Below are 19,325 nucleotides of genomic sequence, written 5' to 3'. Positions count from 1 at the left end.
TATGCATTTAGTTGGTCAGCCATTTCTTTGTTCCCCATAATAAATCCCCCTGTTTCTGACTGTAAGGAACCTACATTTGTCTTTACCAATCTTTTTCTCTTCACATACCTATAGAAACTTTTACAGTCAGTTTTTATCTTCCCCGCAAGCTTACTCTCATACTCTATTTTCCCCTTCTTAATCAATCCCTTGGTCCGCCTTTGCTGAATTCTAAACTGCTCCCAATCCTCAGGTCTGTTGTTTTTTCTGGAAAATTTGTATGCCTCTTCCTTGGACCTAATGCTATCTCTGATTTCCCTTGTAAGTCATGGTTTGGCTACCTTTCCCATTTTACTTTTGCACCAAACAGGAATAAACAATTGTTGCAGTTCACCCATGTGCTCTTTGAATGTTTGCCATTGCCTATCCACTATCATCCCTTTAAGTAATGTTTCCCAATCTATCATAGCCAACTCACGACTCATACCTTCGTAGTTTCCTTTATTAAGATTCAGGATCCTCATCTCAGAATCAACTACATCATTCTCCATCTTGTTGAAGAATTCTATCGTATTATGGTCACTCATCCCCTAGGGATCTTGCACAACCAGATTGTCAATTATTCCTCTCTCATTAAACAATACCCAGTCTAGGATGGCCTGTTCTCTAGTTGGTTCTTCAACGTATTGGTCCAGAAAACCATCCCGTAAACATTCCATGAGTTCCTCCTCTATGGTATTGTGACTAATTTTATTTGCCCAATCTATATGCAGATTAAAGTCACCCATCATTACAGATGTTCCTTTATCACATGCGTCTCTAATTTCCTGTTTAATGACATTCCCAACATCACCACTACAGTTTGGGGGTCTATATACAACCCCCACTCATGTTTTTTTGCCCCTTCGTGTTTCTCAGCTCTACCCATACAGATTTCACATTGTCACAGCTAATATCCTTCCTCATTATTGTGTTAATTTCCTCTTTAACTAGCAATGCAACTCCACCGCCTTTTACTTTTTGTCTGTCCTTCCTAAATACTGAATACCCCTGGATGTTCATTTCCCATCCCTGGTCACTCTGCAGCCATGTCTCCGTAATCCCGACTATATCATACCCGTTTACATCTATTTCCTCGATTAATTCATCCACTTTATTGTGAATGCTCCACGTGTTAAGGCACAAAGCCTTAAGGCTTGTCTTTTTAACATTACTTGTCCCCTTTCCACTATTTTCACTGTGGCCTTGTTTGATTCTGGCCCTTGATTTCTCTGCCTATCATTTTTCTTATTCCCCTTACTGTCTTTTGTTCTTGTCTTTGATCCCCCCTCCTCTGACTCCTTGCAAAGGTTCCCATCTCCCTGCCATTTTAGTTTAAACCCTCTCCAACCGCTCTAGCAAATACTGCCCCTAGGACATCAGTCCCGGTCCTGCCCAGGTGTAACCAGGTGTACTGGTCTCACCTCCCCCAGAACCGGTCCCAATGTCCCAGGAATCTAAAACCCACCCCCTCACACCATCTCCGCAGCCAAGTATTCATCCGATATATCCTGCTACTTCGACTCTGACCAGCACGTGACACTAGTAGAAATCCTGAGATCATTACCTTTGAGGTCCTACTTTTCAACTTACTTCCTAACTCCCTATATTCTGCTTTTAGGACCTTATACTTTTTTTTTACCTAAGTTGTTTGTACCAATGTGTACCACGACCACAGGCTGTTCATCCTCCCCCTTCAGAATGTCCTGTAACAGCTCTGAGACATCCTTGACCCTAGCACCAGGGAGGCAACCTACCATCCTGGAGTCTCGTTAGTGGCCACAGAAATGCCTATCTATTCCCCTTACAATTGAATCCCCGATAACTATTGCTTTCCCACACTTTTTACTCCTCCCCTATGCAGCAGAGCCAACCGTAGTGCAACGAATTGGGCTGTTGCTGCTTTCCCCTGAGAGGTCATTCCCCCCAACAGTATCCAAAGCAGTATATCTGTTTATATCACCATTGACATGCTGTTCTCCCTTCGACAGCTACAGGAGAAATGCCGCGAACAACAGATGCCCCTCTACGTTGCTTTCATTGATCTCACCAAAACCTTTGACCTTGTCAGCAGACGTGGTCTCTTCAGACTACTGGAAAAGATTGGATGCCCACCAAAGCTACTAAGTATCATCACCTCATTCCATGACAACATGAAAGGCACAATTCAGCATAGCGGCGCCTCACCAGACCCCTTTCCTATCCTGAGTGGCGTGAAACAGGGCTGTGTTCTCGTACCTACACTGTTTGGGACCTTCTTCTCCCTGCTGCTCTCACATGCATTCAAGTCTTCAGAAGAAGGAATTTTCCTCCACACAAGATCAGGTGGCAGGTTGTTCAACCTTGCCCGTCTAAGAGCGAAGACCAAGGTATGGAAAGTCCTCATCAGGGAACTCCTCTTTGCTTACGATGCTGCATTAACATCTCACACTGAAGAGTGTCTGCAGAGACTCATCGACAGGTTTGTGGCTGCCTGCAACGAATTTGGCCTAACCATTAGTCTCAAGAAAACAAACATCATGGGACAGGACGTCACAAATGCCCCATCCATCAATATCAGCGACCACACTCTGGAAATGGTTCAAGAATTCACCTACCTAGGCTCAACTATCACCAGTAACCTGTCTCTTGATGCAGAAATCAACAAGTGCATGGGAAAGGCTTCCATTGCTATGTCCAGACTGGCCAAGAGAGTGTGGGAAAATAGCGCACTGACACGGAACACAAAAGTCCAAGTGTATCAAGCCTGTGTCCTCAGTACCTTGCTCTACAGCAGCGAGGCCTGGACAACGTATGTCAGCCAAGAGCGACGTCTCAATTCATTCCAGCTTCGCTGCCTCCAGAGGATCTTTGGCATCAGGTGGCAGGACCGTATCTCCAACACTAAAGTCCTCGAGGCGGCCAACATCCCCAGCATATACACCCTACTAAGCCAGCGGCGCCTGAGATGGCTTGGCCATGTGAACTGCATGGAAGATGGCAGGATCCCCAAGGACACATTGTACAGCAAGCTCGTCACCAGTATCAGACCCACCGGCCGTCCATGTCTCCGCTTTAAAGACGTCTGCAAACGCGACATGAAGTCCTGTGACATTGATCACAAGTCGTGGGAGTCAGTTGCCAGCGGTCGCCAGAGCTGGCGGGCAACCATAAAGGCGGGGCTAAAGCGTGGCGAGTTGAAGAGACTTAGCAGTTGGCAGGAAAAAAGTCAGAAGCGCAAGGAGAGAGCCAACTGCGTTAAAGCCCTGTCAACCAATTTTACCTGCAGCACCTGTGGAAGAGTCTGCCCCTCTAGAATTGGCCTTTGTAGCCACTCCAGGCACTGCTTCACAAACCACTGACCACCTCTAGGCGCCTACCCTTTGTCTCTCGAGACAAGGAGGCCAAAGAAGAAGAAAAAGATATCTGTTTTACAGGGGAATAGCCACAGGAGATTCCTGTGCTGTATTTTTTGATAATTTTCTAAAACCCTGTTTTATATTAGAAATCAATTATAGAAAAAGTCAGCCATTTTCCAAAAAGAGTTCGGCTAACTTAATTGGTTCATGTTTCACTTTTATCTCCTTTTTGTTCTTGAATGTTCTGTTGCCTGCTCATGCCATAATTCCTAATTTTCATAAATTCTTAGCAGTTTCTCAGTGGTGGTCTCCAACCCTCTTCCTTGAATATGATTTGTGTGCTCCCTACCTTGCTCTTATTCTACTTTAATGAAGTCAAAAAGGTGTGATCGTAAAAGTATAATAGCAGGAACTAAGTGTGACAAACAGCAAGTATGCACATGTAAGATTTTTAATATAGATAGATTTAATATTTCAAAGTGTCATTAATATAGCACAGCAGTAACTATTTGTTTTCATATATATAAAGCTAAATCAATCGTATCATAAATTTGCTATTTAAAGAAGTCTGCACACCTTCTCATTTTTAATTTGTGCTGTGACATCCTGACTTAGAAATTTGCGAGTGCTATTTTTTTGATCCCCCCACCCTCCAGCCACTGCTGCCGCCCCAGTTAAAGTTCAAACTGGGACAAAGGAAATCAATTGAATAAAGCTATCAATTTTATGTGATGGTTTTCTGAGCCTCAAACAGCGACAAATTCAGATTCATTTGCACAGCTGTACCGAGCACTGTTAACCTAAATTGACTATTTACAGGATGAAGAAGCAGCCTACCTATTTGTTTTGCTGTGGATACACACTTCACTAAAAAGAATATCTGAGAAATGCTTCCTCAACAATGCCCTTTCCAAGCGATGCTTGCTGAGGTGAAATGTGAAATAAAATTTAAAATTACAACCATGCATATAGGTATTAAAGTATACAGATTTCTTTTGACTTGAAATATGAGAGATAGCCTTGCCCATCAGGCTCAGTAGAACTTGTGACTTGTAGTTCAGTGCCCTCCAGGTGTAACCCTAGTACCCTAACCCGTCAGTATATGCTCAGTGATCATTCCCAAACCTTATTCTTTTTCATCATCTGTCATTGACGAGGAGGCCAGAACTGGAGGTCCTAACATAAATTAGGAAACATAGTTCTCAATAATGAATTGAACGAAACCCGCTGGATTATCCACATCCATAAGTTTAGTTACTCGCCAACAGAATTCCAATAGTTTGGAAAGGTATGACTTCCAAAGGCATGCCTAGTGTTAGCTATGATACCTCTAACTTTTGAATGCTTAACTGTAGATTCCCACAGAATGCCTTTAAACTTTTTCCCCTTTGGATATTAGGCTAAGCAACCTATAATTGTACGGCTCAAGCCTTACTCCTGTTTTGAATAATGGCACGACATTTGGCTTTCTCTAGTTTTTTACTTATTTCTCCAGCATTTATGGAGTTCTAAAAGATATCAACCAAAGCCTAACTATTTTTTTTCTTTGATTCCTAGAGTTTTCTCGGGGCAAAATGACAAGGGAAGGAGTGTGGAGAGTTGGGCTAAAATGACTGTAAGCTGTGCCATTGATAGAGCAGCTGCAGGTGGGGAGGTGCACACAAGACAAAATGGTGTGGGGTGGAATATCAAGCTAGAGAAGGATGTAAAGGTAGGGGTGGGGAAGGCCATGAAGCAGTCTGTAAACAGGACAAGCTTTTCAAATTCAGTGCATTCTATCACAGGGAGGCAATGAAGATCAGAGAGAATAGGTCTGATGGGTGATTAGGATTTGGTGCCGGCAGCTGAACTTTGGGTGAATTGTAGTTTTTGTTGAGTAGTTCTCAGCAGATCAGCGAGGAAGACCACTGCAACAACAACAAATTGCATTTATGTAGCATCTGTAACATAATAAAATGTCCGAAGGCGCTTCACAAGAGCATTACAAAGCAAAATTTGACACCGAGACACAAAAGGAGATATTGGGGAAGACTTGGTCAAAGAGGTAGGTTTTAAGGAACACCTTAAAGGAAGAAAGAGAGGTAGAGGGGCTTCGGGGCTAGGCAGTTGTAGGCATAGCCGCCAATGGTGGCGCAATTAAAATTGGAACATTGGAGAAATTGACAGTGTGGATAAAAATCTAAGTAGTAGTGGGGCTTAGGTAGGAATGGAAGTGATAATGATGATGAGAGATGGGAAATAAAATTTGAAGCTCAACTCCTGATTAAAAGGTCACCAAAATTATGCATCATTTTGTTCAGCCTGAGCGAGCAGCTGGGAGGAGATGGAATTGGGGCAAGGGCACAAGAAGAGAGAGAAGGGGCCCAAAAAAAGTTCAGTTCTGTTTTTCCTGTGCTTCACTGGAGAATATTTTGGCTCATCCATGGCTTCATCAGATAGACAACTTGACAGACAGAAATGACACAAACGTATTTGTTTCCCTGCCAAATTTGCCTACGAAACAAGTGATTACACTTTCAAAGGAAGTAATTGGCTATAAAATGCTATGCGATGTCCCATCGACAGAAAAGAGAAAAAGAAATGCAAGTTCATTCTTTCTTCTTCCTTTTATACTATCATAGTGGTTATGTATTTGTAGCACCTATTTCAGCTAAGCTACAGTACTACTTAACCTGACAACATTGATCAAGTATAATGAAAGAAGTGAGCAATGATTCAGAAGGTTTGAGTTTCTCATGTGGGTATAGTTTCCTCTAATCACTAACATTAACTAAAAGTCAGCTTGAGCATCAGGTGGTGAAAATCTGCTTTACATTCTTTCAGACTTTTCACTAACACTACCATAGCAGTATGAAAGGTAAACTTCCCATTTCCTATGTCTTTTCATCAGGATGTCAGCATACATATTGTTTTATGTCCCATGTTTTAATTATTTAAATTGTAGTTAAATCTTGAAAGAGTGCCCTCTATGAGCTTGTTATTGTGCAGGACGATGAGCAGAAGTGGAGACCAACTAACATACTCTTCCAACTTTAGATTAAAATGCTTTAAAACAGACATAGAAAAGCTTATCACTTCCCTACCCCCATCTCTCAAGTGTTCCTGTTTAACATTTGTATCTCATTTTCTCCTATTATGGGAAGTAACAGCAGACTCTCATAAAGGCCCCCACTCAGCAGACTTCGTCGCTTTTTTTTTGAAGTGGAGATCAATGTTACCATGGCATTTGTCTTGAGATACTTAAGAGCTATTTTAGTAGCCTGATCTTTTACAGAGCTGTCTAAGGGCTACATAAAAATCGAAGAAGCATCTGCTAATGAAATCACAGGAACATACAGATTTTGAAACGTGTGACTTCATTAGTGAATTGGTGAGAATGGACAGAAACTACATGCTCCTGTTTTCCTTTTAGAGAGAAATTTGGGCCATTCTAGATTTCCAAAAATTAAGGGAAGTGCTTGAACCTGCTAAATCAAATATTCCCTTGTACACTTAAATTTTAAGAGTTCTTTGGATATTCATAAATACTTCATAGAAAATGATAAAATGTGATGAACTACAAATAGCTTACAGTATAAAAGTAATCATTCAAACAAATGTTGCCTGTCAGATCTGATGAGCCTTTCACTTTTAAATTAGCAGCATTGCAATGAACTCATCAATTTAAAGGTGTCTTGGTCTCAAGTGATTAGCCCTTTACTTTCTGTGCACTTGATTATTTTTTGCCTATGTGCCATAACATATTTATATATAAAAGAAAATTATATACACACAGTCATAACTTCAAAACATTTTATATCGCAGGATTAGGTCAATCATATACCATCTAAACTAGTTATTTCAACCACAATGTTAAAACTAAAGAACAGATGAATAGAGTTGAGGCCTTTGTCATTTGATGGTATTCTTTTGTTATGGGGAGATGGGATCTGTAAGTATAATCATGTGTAATCACTTGAGACTTCAGAAGACCCAGGCATTTCTAATGTGTTCCAATGGCAGGAGATTGGTGGAAACCCCAGGAAAACAATGAAGACTGGGTGCTGTTTCTAGGAGTTTCCTGGATGCCTTTAAAGGGTTGGAACCTCTATCCACCCTGCACTCTGTTCTAAACTTCTTACAGTTAATCTTGTATCCATGGCCCCTCATTCTTGATCCCTCAACTACTGAAATCATCTCTCTAACCTGTCTCATGCCTTCATAATATTAAACACTTCTATTACTTCATCCCATAATCTATGCTATTTTAATGAAAAAGTACACAATTTCTCAAAGCAAAGAGAAATTATGAGAAGAGACAGGCAGCTAGCATAAAGGAGAATTCTAAAGTCTTCTATAGGCATATAAATAGTAAAATGGTACTATAAGGAGGAGTGGGGCCAAAAAGGGGATTTATGCATGGGGGCAGAGGGCTTGGCTGAGGTACTAAATGAGTACCATTTCAACATTCCCCACTGCTCTCATGCTCACATCTCTGTCCTGGGATTACTGCAGTGTTCCAGTGAACATCAACGCAAGCTCGAGGAACAGCATCTCATTTTCCGATTAGGCACACTACAGCCTGCCGGACTGAACATTGAGTTCAATAATTTCAGAGCATGACAGCCCCCCATTTTATTTTCATTTTTAGTTATTTTTTCTTTTTTTCTTCTTTTTTACATTTTTTACAATCCTTTTTTTTGCATTTATTTCATTTCATCTTAGTTTGTTCAGTTTGCTTACCAACTGTTTTTTTTCAGGTTTGCACTTGCTGCTGTTCAATATTCAGTCCGTTAACACCTAATCTGCACTGATGCTTTGTCTTTCAACACACCATTAACATATTGTTTGCCTTTGCTCCATGACCTTTTGGTCAACTATGTGGCCTTGTCCAATTCTCCTTTGTTATCTCTTGCCCCACCCCCACCTCATTTGCTTATAACCTGCGACTTTTCTAATATTTGTCAGTTCCGAAGAAGGGTCACTGACCCGAAACATTAACTCTGCTTCTCTTTTCACAGATGCTGTCAGACCTGCTGAGTGGTTCCAGCATTTCTTGTTTTTATTTCAGATTTCCAGCATCCGCAGTATTTTGCTTTCACTAAATGAGTACTTTGCATCTGTCTTTACCAAGGCAGAAGAAGCTGTCCAAGTCACAGTTAAATAGGGGGTAGTTGAGACATTGAATGGGATAACAATTGATAAAGAGAAGGTATTAGATTGGCTGGCTATACTTAATGTTGCTAAGTCTCCAGGATCAGATGAGATGTATCTGAAAATATCCACGAATGCATAAAGGTGGAAATTGTGGAGGCACTGGTCATAATCTTCCAATCCTCCTTAGATACAGAGGCGGTGCTAGAGGGCTGGAGAATTGCAAATATTACACCTTTGTTCAAAATAGGCTGTAAGGATAAGCTCAGCAACTACAGTTTAACCTCAGTGGTGGGAAACATTTTAGAAATGATAATTTGGGACAAAATTAGTAAGTCACTTGAACAAATGTGGATTAATTAAGAAAAGCCAGCATAGATTTGTTCAGGGAAAACCTTGTTGAACTAACTGGATTGAGTTTTTTGATGAGGTAAAGAGGGAGTTGATGAGGGTAATGCAGTCGATGTGGTGGTGTACATGGACTTCCAAAAGGCATTTGATAAAGTGTGACATAACAGTCTTATCAGCAAAGTTAAAGCCCATGGAATAAAGGGGACATTGGCAGCATGGATACAAAATTGGCTGAGTGACAGGAAATAGAGAGAAGTGGTGAATGGTTGTTTTTCAGACTAGAGGAAGTTATATAGTGGAGTTCCCCAGGGGTCAGTGTTAGGACCGTTGCTATATTAATGACCTTGACTTGGGTGTGCAGGGCACAAACTTTAAATTTGTGGATGACACAAAACTTGGAAGTATTGTGAACTTTGATGAGGATAGTGATAGACTTCAAGAGGACATAGACAGACTGGTGGAAAGGGGCAGACTCATGACAGATGAAATTTAATGCAGAGACATTTGAACTGATTTATTTTGGTAGGAAGAATGAGGAGAGGCAATATTAAATAAAGGATACAATTCTAAAGGGGGTGCAGAAGCAGAGAGACCTGGGGGTATATGTGCACAAATCATTGAAGGTGGCTAGGCAGGTTAAGAAAGCAGCTAATAAAGCATACTGGATCCTGGGCTTATAAATAAGGGCATAGAGCACAAAAACAAGGAAGTTATGATGCCCTTTATAAAACACTTATTTGGCCTCAGCTGGTGTCCTGTGTCCAATTCTGGGCACCATGCTTTAGGAAGGATGTGAAGGGATTGGAGAGGTGCAGAAAATATTTACAAGAATGGTTCAGGGGATGAGGAATTTCAGTTACGTGCATAGATTGGAGAAGCTGGGGCTGCTCTCCTTAGGTAAGCAAAGATTAAGAGGAAATTTAATAGAAGTATTCAAAATCATGAGGAGTCTGGACAGAGCAGATAGGGAAAAATTGTTGTCAATGGTGGAAGGATCCAGAACCAGAGGACACTGATTTAAGGTGATTAGCAAAAGAAGCAATGGTGACATGAGGAAAATCTTTTTTACACAGCGAGTGGTTCGGATCTGGAATGCACTGCCTGAGAGAGTAATGGAGGCAGATTCAATCAAGGCCTTCAAAAGAGAATTGGATAATTATCTGAAGAGAAAGACTTGTAGGGCTATGGGGAAAAGGAAGTGAAGTAGGACACGGTGAGTTGTTCTTGTAGAGAGCTGGCATGGACACAAAGGACTAAATGGCCTCCTTCTGTGCTGTAATTCTTTGATTCTTTTCTCAAATTTGTATTTCCTTTTACCAAGCAGCATCCTAGTAAATCTGTGTTGTACCCTCTCTAAAACCTCAATATCCTTCCTATAGTGTGCAGCCCAATACTAAACACAGTGCTCTAACTGATGTTCTTGTATCTCAATTGTGTTAGTCTTTATAATTACAGATTATAAATGTATCTACATCAAGAATATGAAATCTAATAAACATCTTTTGATGTGAATTTCAGGTGTTTTTTCAGGCAGCATAAACCCTTACAGATCAGATCACCCAAACTCAACTCTACTGTAGGCCATCTTTTAATATCTTCCATGCACAGGCAGATACTGTCCAATATATTAGCAACATGGAGCCTCATGCAAATTGGGCCAATATGATGTTTGTGCTCCTCCACTCAGTGAGATGAGATTTTGTAGATCAGTTGCAGCTTCATGCCTGACTGTGTTCAGTGGTCTAATTTTCTATTAGCATAACTGTCAGTAATTTCAAAGAAAAACAAATCAAATCACCAATTCAAAAGTCATTTTACAATTCAGAAATGGAGTTAACTATTTTGAGCCGGATATAATGGTTGCCATATTGTTGGAGTAATAATTGAATTGGGCATGAGATGACTTGTAGTGAGCCATGAATGTTCTTTGAATCGTGCTTCTCTTAGTTTAATCAGATTTCCAATTGATTTTGGATGTTTTGTCAGTATGATTAAAAGTATCTTGGATTTCTTTATCATCTTCTTTCTCCTTGTCAAAACAGTTCTAATGGCACCTAGTGACTTAGCTGGGGCCTTAAAAGCAGCCATACTAACAGTGTATTTGAATTTCCACCATTTGATGAAGATATGCGTGAATGATGGAATGTGACATTTACCTTAAAATAAACTTCACATATGGGTGAATATATTTTCTGTAAAGAACCATTTTGATCTAAAGTGCAGAATTAAAATTACCGTCAATGAATTCTGACCCAATGTAATAGAAATTGCATGTTAATATTCCAAAACTAAGCAGTGTATTGGAATTTATTATACCACAGGAAAAATTAAAAACATATTATAAGCTGGCTGCTATTTAAAAAAATCATTATAAAAACATATTCCTAAAACTAGTTATGGTGAAATATCTTTCCATTAGTATGGGTAATTTGGGTGTTGTAATTGGAAAATAATTGGGTTTATAAACAAAATCTCCGCATTTAATAGACAACTCCAACTTGAAAAAAGTTTCTACAGTTCTATAACTGCACCAAAATCAGTTCCAACCAAACCTCTGACTAAAGGTTTGAACTGCAGAGCTTATTAGCATTCAACATACTTATATTTAAGACAAATATACATCAGAGAAATCCACACTAAAGTTCTCTCACTTTTTTCAAGTAAAAACATCCATTTGTCTCTGGTTTCAACCTTGCAACTAACTTAATCTGTATTTCAAAAGCAGTATAAAATAGCTTGAATTGATAGCAAGTCAATAGTGAGTAACAAGGTCACCAGTAGCTTTATTTCAAAGTCTAAAATCAAATTGCTAATTTCTCCCTCAAGACAATGTGAAAATCAGTTTTTCAGGTTTTGAAATTCCAAGCTCTTGACATACATGACTATCACCTGGATTTAAATCTAACCTTCAAATAAAAGTCTTGATAAAGGTCACAAACAAGTTGATGTTCTAGCTGTAGTCCCAATGGACCATAAGCATCTCTTGCCTTTAGAGAGAGACAGTTGGTAATGTACAGTGTTACGACCAGATGAGGAAGGGGTCTCAGTCTCCCCTTTCGCTCCTTCTCTGGTTTGACCGCAACAGGGTTTATCTTTTTTAACATAGTGATTTAACTTACCACTTCAGTGAGCACTTGCTCCTGTTCCTATAATATAATTGCAAATGAACCAATCAAACAGGTTTTCTTGAGTTTAAACAAGAAAGATGTAAGTTCATTAACCTTATCACTCTAAACCAGTTAAAATTACTAAAACATCCACGCCCCACGTTCACACAAGGGCCACACACACACACAAATAGATTACTGAGGGAAAACAGAGTTGGGAGGTTGGAGTAGAATCCTTAATGAACGGAATTTAAATATTGAATCTGAGTCTCAGTGCCTTTAGTTGAAATTGTAGTCCTGAAGTCCTTGCTGGGCAACCTGCATGGTTCGGGCTTGCTTCTCAGATTCCGGAGGGCAGGAGAGGGGCTTTATCCGTGTCCCTAGTTGTTGACTGTAAGGATCTGTAGACTTGAGGCGTTGTAGCTGCAGCCGAAGCTTCACTGGGACTTTACTGGAGAGAGAGAGAGAGAGAGAGATGTTCCCTTGCTGGATCTCAGTTAGCCTTCTGAGTCACCACTCACAAATCTCCAGAGTGGACCAAGTAGTCATGTGATATGACCACCTCTTTGTTTTTGAATCAGAATCTTCTGAATGCTCTTTGAAATTCAAGACTCTCCCCTCAAGCTGTTCAGACATACTTGTTGTTTTGGGGGGGGGGGGGGGGTTTGACTCTTTCAAAGTCAATGGGTGTCGATGATTTTGACGACCACATTGATAAGGCTATCCCAGAAATTAATATTTCCATTTAGCACATGGGGTTTTCGTCACAACAGCTTGAGGGGAATCACTCCTGAAACATAGGATAAGGAGAGGAGAAGGACCTCCACGAATTACCATAGTCGGTATGGGGATTGAACCTGCACTGTTGACATCTTTCTGCATCATACTCTAGGCATCTAGCTAACTGATCCCCCTTACATACATCTCAATTTTATGTCATCTGCCCTGATTGTCCTTCAGCTAGAACAAGGTACAAATTCTGGTGTGTAAATTCACAAGAAACCATTAATTAGCTATTATTTCATGTGGTTGCCACCCAGTCACTAACATTGCATATTTCAATACACATTCTTAATGAACTTCTATATATGCCCAATTATACCTGAAGGTTCCATCTAATGAAAAAAAACACTTTCAGAGGCGACCCTATAGCATAAATGATGAAGCACCAATATCATCGGAGGCAGCAATTCCCTCTGCAACAAAAACTTTGCTCTGTGTCTCTGACTAGTTGTCTTGAGGTCACAATAGGTACTACATAAATGTGAATTCTTTCTTTATATAGCAGCAAAAAACCAATAGTTTGGGTCTGCCTGTAATTATGGAGATACTCCTAATATCAAAGTTCCAGGGTGGCTTTGCATTAATCTTACATGTATAAAATTCTACTTTTTCAAGTAATGTTCATGATTTCACAACTTATGCCAACTGTCACACATACAGGGCTGGATTTTGTTGGGCTCCCGATCTATTAATCTATTTGTTGGGCTCTGTGGTGGGGGCAGGGGCCGGAGGATTGCAGCGGCAGTGGCCCACCACGCAGCCCGACACTGGAAATGTCCAGGGAAAGATGGCACCACTGAGGTGGGGAAAGGGGAAGCTCTGCATTTGTAGTGGTCGGGGGTGGGGGAGGTGGGGGGGAGGTTGAACTCTGCATTTAGGTCAGTTGTGGGGGTGAAAGTCATCAACTCTGCACTTAGGCCGGACCCACCACGTGATTGGGGGTGGGGTGGGGCGGCTGACCTGCATTTTATAATGAGCTGCCACGCGCGAGTTCACAGTGTTATGGCAACGCGCAGACCACCATTTCTTTCACCTGTTGCCACTCCCGGTGGCAGGAAAATAAAATACAGCCCACAGAATTTTTTCATTGTCACTCAATTCTGCAATAAAAATAAAGCATTATTAATAAGCACAAGAGCTGGTTGTATTAGTTAACTATATGTATATAATAGAAAGGGCAGTAGACGTAATTTCCTGGTCGGGATTTTATAGGCACTCCTGAGGCAGGGTTTGAAGGGGGGGGCACAGAGAATTGCGACTGATGGCCGGTGGGGTGGGAGGGGGGTGGTGTGGTGGCGGGGGTTGGAGGGCTGAGGGCCCGTCGCCTCCCCATCACCCAGCGATCATCCCGGTGGCAGGATAGGCTGATGACGACCTTCGCACCCAGAGGCCACTTGAGGGCCTTAAGTGGCCTATTAAGGGCCTCTTACTGTCACCACTTGGATCTTACTAGCAGTGAGGGAGGGGCGGGGGGAGTGGGGATTCTGCTGCACAAGGAGGACACTTTGAAAATTAGGCGCCCTCCCTGTAGGTTTGGGAGGTCCCTTCTTCGTGGGCAATTTGTGGCGCATGGAGGACCTCCACTGGGAACAACTTTACCCCCCCCCCACCGGGACAACCCCCCTCCCCCACCCCCAAACTGAACCACCACCCCTCCTAAAACTTTGACTCAAAAAGACCAGAGGATCACTCTGCGGGGGCACGAAAAGGCAGAGGCAGGGCTCTCCCTCCTTTTCGGCCCAGTGCCAGTGACCCTGCCTCTAGCCCAAAATCTAGCCCCTTGAGTAAGTTGAACTACTACAGATAACAGGGCATCTTATTTCCTTCATTAACTCTCTATGTTGAACTCATTTTCAGAGCTTGTTTTCTCCTCTATGTTACTAAGAATGGATTGGAATATCTGTTTTATATTTGTTAGAAGACAAAGAGCAATTACATACATTTGGTTTTGTTAGCAAATCAAAGGCTGGAATATTGACATATCTGATATGATTTGGCACATAGTCCAATATTATTTTATATTTCTAAACATCAACAAAGTAAACTCAGCCAAGGCATATTAAGGGTTAAATACAATCAAAATATTTCAGGCAATGCAACAGATCATAGTCAAAAATTCCCCATCATACGTAAAAGATCCCATTAAGCTTTCCAAACATTGTCTAGAAATTGTAATTCTCCTGTTACGTTTATCTATGTAAATTCTTCACTCATGCACTCCCAATGTCTAAAAGTATCAGTAGGCTTGTGTATTATTGCTGATACCTCTCTCAGGGACTGGAATGTACAATGCTATCAATCCTAAGATCAAAGGAAAGCAAATCACTTTTAGCCTTAGTTGCATTATCTGCTCATCACTTCTGTTAACGGACCTTCAGTACTGGCACATTGTGGCCACAGTATTAGCTGGGAGAGTTTGAGAAAATTAATCCTGTAATGTTGGTGTTCCCTACATATTCAATAGTGTGTCACACATACAATTGAACATATGTAAAGACACATGCAAATGTTGTATATTTACACTGTGTTAGCAATTTATAATTAAAGCAAGGAATCAAAGTAGATAAAAATTATCTATTAGTCATGCTTCATTGGTGAATTTATGGTGAAATATAGCATTTTCAATATGCTTTTTTGTTGAAAATTTGTATGTTTTGATGTGGAGAGTTAGATATTCATTTGAATTGGCTATTGTATTATTACATTTACTTATCGTATACTTGCTAATAACAACATGCCTGGCTTCACTGAAAATAAATTATTGTTGTATAATTCCCAAAACTTATCTTGACTTGTACATTGCTGTCTTAAATTCTGATGGCTTGTAAAGGTTCAAAACCACATTACTTTTCCTCCCACAATAAAAAGGAATGGGTAAAGGAAGGGAAACAGCAACAGAAAATAGAAAATGCAGAAACAAATTCTGTGGGTGACAGATAGTCTTCACTGTTGAAGCATTTATGGAATTCTTTATATCAAATCTTGAGGAACAGATAGGGAAAGAAGTGCCTCAATAATAGAAAATAAATGGAACTAGCAGGCAAAGGGACTGCAAATAAATTAAAGTTTCCTTTTTGATGCCTTCACGGGTTTTTTTTCTTTTGAAGACATAGTATTTTTTTTAAATGCCCAGAATGAAATCTGGCATCCCTGAAGTTTTATAAACACTTTTGGTTATTTACAGTATTGTTGCAGAAAGAAAATGTTTCAAAAGCACTTGAGCAAACATGCTTTTCTGATGCCATCTGGGATTGTTTTTCACAAGGATAGTATCTGTTAGAAAGGAAAAATTCCGATTTTTTCATATTTCTGATAGTTTATAAATGCAGCATGAGCAAGACAGTAAAGAAAAACTGTATTCATTTATCAAATGGTAATCTGTGACTCACTATTGTTATGACCGCGGCAGGAACAATGCACTGTCAACTCAGTCCCATCACTCCACAGGTCACAGTATATTATTAAGCTTCACACCCAATCAGAAAACAGCCAAATTAAACACTTTAGTAACCCCAGAATGAAACAGACCAAACCAGGTATCTTTAGACAACAACAAATTAACTATTTATTTAAAAAAAACTAAATCTTAAACATTATTAAGATAAACCTTTGTCTAAAGACCTTATAACTTCTTAATTTAATCTAACTCCCACATTTACACACACACACTTAAAAAAACTAACAGGTAACTGATTTTAAAAGTGGAGATTTTAAATTAGCTGTCTCTTAAGAATAAATAAAATAAGTAAGCCTTTGTAGGTTATGTTCCTGATGGATGAGGTCTTCTAATGTGGATTTGATGAAAAATAGTCCTTCAGAAGATAGGCATTCAACACTTCGGCTGCAGCAGCATTAAACAGTTCTTTGAATGATGATCACAACAATACAAATGATTCCTTGAAAAAGAAGGATTTTCTTCTTTCTTTAGGGAATTAAATTTGCTTGTAGCTCCTTGTAGAATTTTCTGCTGGGAGGAAATAGATTGCTTTCTTTCTCTTCAGTTCACCTCGCTGGAAAATCTCTCAGAACTAACTGGTTTTAGCCAGTTTCTGCCAGTTTCACACACAGCCAAGTGGACACATTGCACCATGTGACCTCTCTCTCCTGCTGTTGCCCAGGATAACAAAATTGCAACTGTGGCACACTGTGTCTCAGGAATTCCAGAATCTTCTCTCTCTTAAAAGTACACTGTTTTTAACAAAGTCTTAAAGGCACACACACTGTTTTTAATCCGAGGAGAAACAATAATTACAGGTCTGTGACACTGTATGCTTTAATGGCAACTGTCGTTTAAATTATTTCCTTACCTAGTGCCTGAAACGCACATACATTGCATAGATACTAAGGATAGTTCCGGGGATGAGAGATTTCAGTTATATGGATAAATTGGCAAAGCTGGGGCTGTTCTCTTTCGAGAAGGTTGAGGAAAGATTTCATAGACATGCTCAAAATCATGAACATACGAACATACAAATTAGGAACAGGAGTAGGCCACTGGGCCCCTCACGATTGCTCTGCCATTCAATAAGATCATGGCTAATCGGATTGTAAACTCAATCCACATTCCCACCTACCCCCGATAACCTTCCACGCCCTTGCTTATCGAGATCTATCTACCTCTGCCTTAAAAATATTCAAAGACTGCTTCCACTGCCTTTTGAAGAAGAGAGTTCTAAAGACTCACGACCCTCTGAGAGAAAACATTTCTCCTCATCTCTGTCTTAAATGGACGACCCCTTATTTTTAAACAGTGACTCCAAGTTCTAGATTCTCTCACAAGAGGAAACATCCTTTCCACATCCACCCGGTCAAGACCCCTCAGGATCTTATATGTTTCAATCAAGTCGCCTCTTACTCTTCTAAACTCCAGCGAATACAAGCCTAGCCTGTCCAACCTTTCCTCATAAGACAACCCGCCCATTACAGGTATTAGTCCAGTAAACCTTCTCTGAACTGCTGCCAATGCATCTACATTCTTCCTTAAGTGAGGAGACCAATACTGTACAGAGTAATCCAGATGTGGTCTCACCAAAGCCCTGTATAACTGAAGCATAACCCCCCTATTTTTGTATTCAATTCCCCTCACAATAAATGATAACATTCTATTAGCTTTCCAAATTACTTGCTGAACCTGCACACTAACTTTTTGTGATTAATGCACTAGGACACCCAGATCTCTGCATCTCAGAGCTCGGCAATCTCTCACCATTTAGATAATATGCTTCTTTTTAATTTTTCCTGTCAAAATGGGCAGTTTCACATTTTCCTACATTATATTCCATTTGCCAGATCTTTTCCCACTCACTTAACCTATCTATATCCCTTTGTAGCCTCCTTATGTCCTTTTCACAACATACTTTACTACGATCTTTGTGTCATCAGCAAATTTAGCAACCATAGCTTTCATCTAAGTCATTTATATAATTTGAAAAAATTTGAGGCCCCAGCACTGATTCCTGCAACACACCACTTGTTACATCTTGCCAACCAGAAAATGAACTATTTATGCCTACTCTCTGTTTCCTGTTAGCCAGCCAATCTTCTATCCATGCCAATATGTTACCCCAACACCATGAACTTTTATTTTCCGCAATAACCTTTGATGTGGTGCCTTATCAAATGCCTTCTGTAAATCTAAGTACAGTACATCCACCAGTTCCCCTTTATCCACAGCACATGTTACTTCTTCAAAGAACTCCAATAATTTGCTTAAACATGATTTCCTTTTCACAAAATCGTGTTGACTCTGCCTGATTGCCTTGAATTTTTCTAACTGCCCTGCTATAATGTCTTTCATAATAGCTTCTAACATTTTCCCTAAGACAGATATTAAGCTAACCGGCCTGTAGTTTCCTGATTTCTGTCTCCCTCTCTTTTTGAATAAAGGAGCTACATTTGCTATTTTCCAATCTAATGGAACCTTCCCCGAATCTAGGGAAGTTTGGAAAATTAAAACCAACGCAACAACTATCTCACTAGCCACTTCGTTTAGGACCCTAGGATGAAGTCCATCAGGACCCGAGGACTTGTCAGCCCGCAGCTCCAACAATTTTCTCAGTACCACTTCCCTGGTGATTGTAATTTTCTTGAGTTCCTCCCTCCCTTCCATTTCCTGATTTACAGCTATTTCTGGGATGTTACTTATATCCTTTATAGTGAAAAATGATGCAAAATACCTGTTCAGTTCATCTGCCATATTCTTATTTTCCCTTATTAATTCTCCAGACTCACTTTCTATAGGACCAATGTTCACTTTGTTAACTCTTCTTTTTGAAATATCTATAGAAACTCTTACTATCTGTTTTTATCTTTCTAGCTAGCTTTTTCTCGTACTCAAATTTTTCCCTCCTTATTAATCTTTTAGTCATGAGGGGTTTGGACAGAGTAGATAGGTAGAAACATGGACACGGTGAGTCGAATGGCCTCCTTATGTGCTGTTGCCATCTATAAGTGTAAATTTTGTTTTTGAGGAACAATTAAATGATTAAACTAATTCGTTTTATTTATAGCTCCATGTGGTATATTAGGAAAAAAAACACAGGCATGCACCAAGCAGTGGTTAATTACATTTCCAGTCAATTTCACTCTTCATCAG

This window comes from Heterodontus francisci, chromosome 18 (assembly GCF_036365525.1).
Source record: "Heterodontus francisci isolate sHetFra1 chromosome 18, sHetFra1.hap1, whole genome shotgun sequence".
NCBI lineage: Eukaryota > Metazoa > Chordata > Chondrichthyes > Heterodontiformes > Heterodontidae > Heterodontus > Heterodontus francisci.
Note: the sequence above shows the minus strand (reverse complement) of the source record.